We start from the raw sequence: 6,188 nt of genomic DNA on the forward strand, positions 1-6,188 counted from the left end.
CATCTATCTGCCTGGGAGAATCAGGGGATGGAGAAACCTGGGGGTGAGTCCCCCAGGACAGGGGAAGAAGTCCAGAGCTCAGAACTCAAATAGGGTCTCATCAGGATAAGAACTGGGTTGGGATAGAGATGGGAGGAGTATCTCAGACTGATGACACAAACTTCTGCTGTAGCAGAGGACTTGCTTTCACTGATCGGATGAACATAATAGTGGGTTTACTGGACTCACTGGGGGCTTCCGGGTGGCACTAGTGGTATAGAAACTGCCTGCCAATGCAGGAGATTTAAGAGACATGTGTTCAATCCCTGGATCAGGAAGATCCCCTGGAGGAGGCCATGGCAACCCACTCCAGTATTCTTGCCTGGAGAATCCCATGGACAGAGGAGCCTGGCAGTCTGCAGTCCATGGGGTCTCACAGAGTCAGACACCACTGAAGTGACTTAGCATACATGCATTGGGCTCATTTAAAGAATCTTTGTTATATAGATGAGAAGATGGAGACCAGGAGTGGTAAAGGGAAGTTGCCCAAGGTCACGTAGTGGGTGAGCTTGGATTTGAACCCTGTCTCCTGACTCTTAAGCCCATGCTCATTAGTAACAGGAGGCATCTTTTGACCAAACTTGGTAAAGCCGCCGTGACCCTTCTGCATTACTTCATCACACAAAGAAGAGCCAGGGGCAGCCATGGTCTCCTGAAATGCTCCACAACTGACATGCAAATGACCTCCCACCTTGACCTTGAGCATGATCACAAATTCATAAAGAACACATGTATGTATACTCAAACATTCCCTGTGTTTGAAGTAGGTAAGAGTCCTTCTGGCATCAGCTAAAAGGGAATAAACAAATACATGGCATATAACATCCTCAGTAATGGGCAAACAAATTCTAAGTTGGATTAAAGGAGAGCAAAATCTTAGAGCAGGAAGAAAACCACTTGAAGAGAATGTCACAGAAACAGCATCTGCCTACCACTTGTTGCTTCCATTCTCTTTCCCATCAGCTCGGGCCAGCTGGTATCTCTCTCAGCTCCATCCACCATGGCTTCAAGGTCCCATTTGCAATTCTCTGCCAAAGTCTCCCCTTGGTCCCTCAAACCTGTGCCTGGGTCATTCATGTCTTAAATATCATCTCCTCCCAGTGGATATCACTGCTTATCTAGAAACAGTTTACAACATAATATTATACAAATTGAGGCGGGGGGGCGGTTTGCAGGGAAAGTACATACAAGAGTGGTAATCCCCAGGAACCAACAAGACCCCCTATTCAGATATTTTTCCATTATGTACACTCTACGTGAAATGGTGGTGGTGGTAGTTTAGTCACTAAGTCATGCCCGACTCTTGTGAGCCAAAGGTCTGCAGCCTGCCAGGCTCTTCTGTCCATGGGATTCTCTAGGCAAGAATACTGCAGGGGGTTGCCATTTCCTCCTCCAGGGGATCTTCCTGACCCAGGGATCGAACCTGCATCTCCTGCACTGCAGGCAGATTCCTTTTCTGCTGAGCCACAGGGAAGCCACACATGAAATGGTAAACAGCCAAAGAGTTTAAAAAAAATAAAAAGTTTATTTTGGACCCAGTATTAGGAGTAGATCACATGTTTGGTGGCTATAGCAAAATTCTAAAGGATAACATTAGACTGTAACGATGGACTCACACAGGAAAGATCACTTTTTTTTTAAAAACTCTTTGACTGTGCTCTGTTGCATGTCTTAGTGCCCTGACCAGGGATCTAACAAATACCCCCTGCAGTGGAAGCAAAGAGTCTTAACCACTGGACCACCAGGGAAGTTCCAAGATCACAGTTAATAAGGAAATAGGGGTAACCCAATATGCTGAGTGAATATAAGCATGATAAGCCAATGAATGGCACAGGTTGGGGGAAGGAGAGACCTCGTTTAACAGCAACCCATATGCAAAGTATTTTTTCTTTAAATATGGGGCTGTGCTATAGTGTACGGGATCTTAGCTTCCTGACCGGGGATCAAACCTGAGCCCCATGCTGTGGAAGCATGGAGTCTTAACCACAGGACCACCAGGGAAGTCCCCAAAATTTTTTGAATCATAAAGTTTAGGAAAGTATTTTTCAAAAAATTTACCAGTGTACATACATCTCCACCAGCTTTAGGACTTTTAACCTTGTAATCCACTTCTAGAGCACTCTCTTAAGTACATAATAATAGATTTTGACAGAGATGTGTGTATATAAAAGTATTAAATTAGTGCAGCATTCAAGTAGTAAAAAATGAAAATAACCCTAATTTCTAATTATAGAAATATTCAACTGAATACTATGCTTCATTAAATGTCACATTTTCAAAGAATATTTAATGACGAAGCAAAATCTTTCTGTTTTACAACGCTGTCTTTCTAACTCAAGTTGTGCTGCTAATGACAATATTTGAGGCTTCATGGAAAAACTGTGGGGGCAGTTAGGAGGTAAAACACATCAGTCAGTCAATCACTTTCTCAGTATCTGTATGAGGTCACCCCTGAAGCATCCGAGTGTCCCAGAAGGAGGCAAGGAAAGGGCATTTGAGGGTAAATGAGGTTTCCTGAATCAAGCCTGTCTCACATGAATATTGGGCTATCAGCGCCATTTCCATGGTCAGTGACCCCCAGTACAAAAGATGCTACAAGGCATCATTTCCTTTAATGTTTATTCCTCAAACTCCCCCAATATAGAAATCATTTTAAGCAACTGTCAGTTTTCCAGACACTTTTACTTGCAGCTTTCAGATTGTATCAATAAAGTGGTGCACCCATGACTCTCCCCACATCCATCACCAACACCAGTGCAAACAAGGCCCTCCACTTTTCCTCCTGGTCTTTCCTGTGGTCATCTGCAGACCTGCTCTCAGGAAAGAAGTTTAAGGTGATAGACTCGAGTGGCACCCTCTGCTTCAGTTCCCAGGCATAAAACTAAATGGAGGTCAAGAAGGGGTTGAGCCTCTAATGGCAAAACACCAAAGAATTCCTGGAACAGGGTTAACTAAATACACATTCAATCCTAGAACCAAGCTTACAGCTATCAGAATCAAGATATTTTCAAGGTGAGAGAGCTTTAAGAGTCTATTTTTGACATTGGTTAACAGACTATTGAGTGATGAGAACAGGCTTAAGGTCAGACTAGAGCTTGTTTGAATCCGCTCTGTCACTCATCACTTAGATGCAAATTTGACCAACCCATTCCACAGATTTTCAGAAAAACTATCATGTGAAAAATAACACTATCTACTTTTCAGAAACAGGGGCAAGGTTAAATTAAGTAATATATACAAATGTTTAGTGTACTGGGCTATCAACTTAGCACTTAATAACTAGGATCCTATCTATTGTAGCATCCTTTTGAGAGCCCGTAGATCCTGGCCCCCAACTTTAAACAATGGGGGACAGGAACAGGAGTATAAGCAGAGGATTAGTTGATGAGAAAAGTCATTTTTACAACGTGGCAAGGGATGAGATTCAGAGGTTTGCATCACTTTTCAACACATAACAGCGATTACTTGCCAGTCAAGGCCCAGACACTCTTGTCCAGGGAGTCTTTCCCTCTTGCCTCTGATTGTGGGGGTTCCCGTAGATTTAGTGTTGGGGGATTGGAGTAAAGGGAGGAATGGTGCAAAGGATACACATGACATTCTGGGAAGAAAGTTCTTGAGTAAAGTTTGCATCTTGGCTCCACTTCTTGCTTTTGCAGTATGACTCAGTTTGGTGAGAAAGCAGCATTTTGGCTGCTCCTCAAGAACAGAGCCTGTTGTCGACGAGGACTTGGGACAGCGTGCTCTCCTTCTCTCCGAAGACCCGCTGTCCTCTCTACCCGAATCCATCTGCTCTGGCTCAGGAAGGAACGCTGAGCCCAACACGTATGTGTCAGATGTGCTGCAGGGTGTCAGCTAGAGCCCAGCCATCTGTGACAGCCGGATCTGCCAATCCGTCACCACGCAGGGAAATCCACTTCACATCCTCCCCCTCATACCAGTTGGAAGTTCTCTTCTCTCTCCAGTAAGGGGGTTGGGGAAGGAGGTTGGCGACCAAGGCAGCCGTATCTGCAGAGTTAGGGTTTGAAGAATTCTTGTTCGCAAATGAGAGTTTTTGTGAGACAGTTGAATTTTGGGGAGAGGATAAAGCACACAGGTCAAGGGTGAGAAGAAATTCAAAACAGGTCTTTCACCCTGGGAGTTTTCAAAGTAATGATGACTGATTCTACTCACAGAGAAGCGTGAGGCATGCGTGCTCAGTCGTGTCCGACTCTTTGCGACCCCATGGACTGTAGCCCAGCAGGCTCCTCTGTCTATGGGATTTCCCAGGCAAGAATACTCGAGTGGGTTGCCATTTCCTTCTCCAGGGGATCCTCCTGACCCAGGGATCAAACCCACGTTTCCTGCATTGGCAGGTGGATTCTTTACCACTGAGCCATCAGGGAAGAGATCCTGGCACAATTGATAGAAGGTATGGCCTGGGCATAGGGATTTTTAGAAGTTCCCTGGGTGATTTTAATGTAAGGCAAACTTTGAAAGACATTGGTTAGGAAAAGTGCATCTCACACTTGCTTGACCATCACCTCGGCACCTTGTTGAAACGCAGATTCTGATTCAGTAGGTCTGGGGTTGGCTTCCTTGGTGCTCGGTGATACAGAACTCCACCTTCCAATGCAGGAGTTGTGGGTTCAAGCCCTGGGTCAGGAAGATCTTCCCTGGAGAAGGAAATGGCTACCCACTCCAGTATCCTTGCCTGGGAAATCCCATGGCCAGAGGAGCTGGGCTACAGTCCACAAGGTCAGACACAACTTAGCAACTAAACAGCAACAACAAGGTCTGGGGCCAGCCTCGGCCTCTTACTTTCTGATGAGCTCTTAGGTGACGCTGGTGCCACTTGTCTGCAGAACACACTCTGAGCTCTGAGGTTCCAGATTAGAATGTCCTTCAGCCTGAAATTCAGCCTCCTTCTGTGTCTGCCCAGAGAAAAAATTCAGGACGCAAGCTTAAGTATCCTCTGCACCTCAATGACCTTCTTGCATCTTATGCCATCTCCTGGCCTCAGAAGTGACCACACCTTCCCATGTGCCCTTACTTGAACTGACATGGTCCTCTGTCCCCTTGAAATCCAGCAGAATTCCAGCTTTCTTCTGCATCTCCTGTGTAGTCAGGGCTCCTAATCGTTTACCGAAGCAATGAGCACAGCCCACGGGCTCTACTTACCCTGCTTCATTTCACTTTATAACTGTTAGGATTATTTGCCTATTGTCTGTCTTCCTCCACTAGAATATAAGTGCCAAAAGGAAAGGGACTTTGATCTTCTTGTTCATTGTCTGTCCCTGGTGTTCTAGCACGTCGTATATGCTCAATAAATACTTGCTGGATGAATGAATGGATGTTAGACAAGGCATATATTTAAGGTTACTGTCCGCCCCTAGATGATCAGCCACTTGTCATTTATTGGGCTGAGGGAGATGGGGAGTGTAGTGGGTGCAAGAAATTAGGCAAATGCAGAACTGTCTGTCCACTTGTATATGTTTTCCATTTTCTTCTATAATTATTTTTAAATTGATGTATATTTGATGTACAATATTGTGCTAGTTTCAGGTGTACAGCACAGAGATTTAGTCATACATATATACGTACATGCTTCACTTCAGTCATGTCCGATTCTGTGTGACCCCATGGACTGTAGCCCACCAGGTTCCTCTGTCCACAGAATTCTCCAGGCAAGAATACCAGAGTGGGTTGCCATGGCCTCATCCAGGGGATCTTCCCGACCCAGGGATCAGACCTGAGTCTCTTCCACTGCCTGCACTGGCAAGTGGATTCTTTATATATAGATAGATAGATAGATAGATATTCTTTATCACGTTTTTTTCTCTTATATGTTATTGTAAAATATTAAGTATAATTCCCTGCGCTATTCAGTAGGTCATTGTTGGCTATTTTATTTGATTTATTTTAAAAATATTTATTTACTTGGCTGCACTGGGTCTTAGTTGCAGCATGCAGGATCGTCAGTCTTTAGTCGCAGCATGCAGGATCATCAGTCTTTAGTTGCAGCATGTGGGATCTAGTTCTCTGACCAGGGGTCATACTTGGGCCTCCTACCTTGGGAGTCCGGAATCTTAGCCACTTGACCATCAGGGAAGTCCCTACTTATCTATTTTATATATAACTATGTGTTTATGTTAATCCCCAACCAGAGTTGT

This window comes from Moschus berezovskii, chromosome 16 (assembly GCF_049115385.1).
Source record: "Moschus berezovskii isolate FMDL1 chromosome 16, NW_MosBer_1.0, whole genome shotgun sequence".
Classification (NCBI taxonomy): Eukaryota; Metazoa; Chordata; class Mammalia; order Artiodactyla; family Moschidae; genus Moschus; species Moschus berezovskii.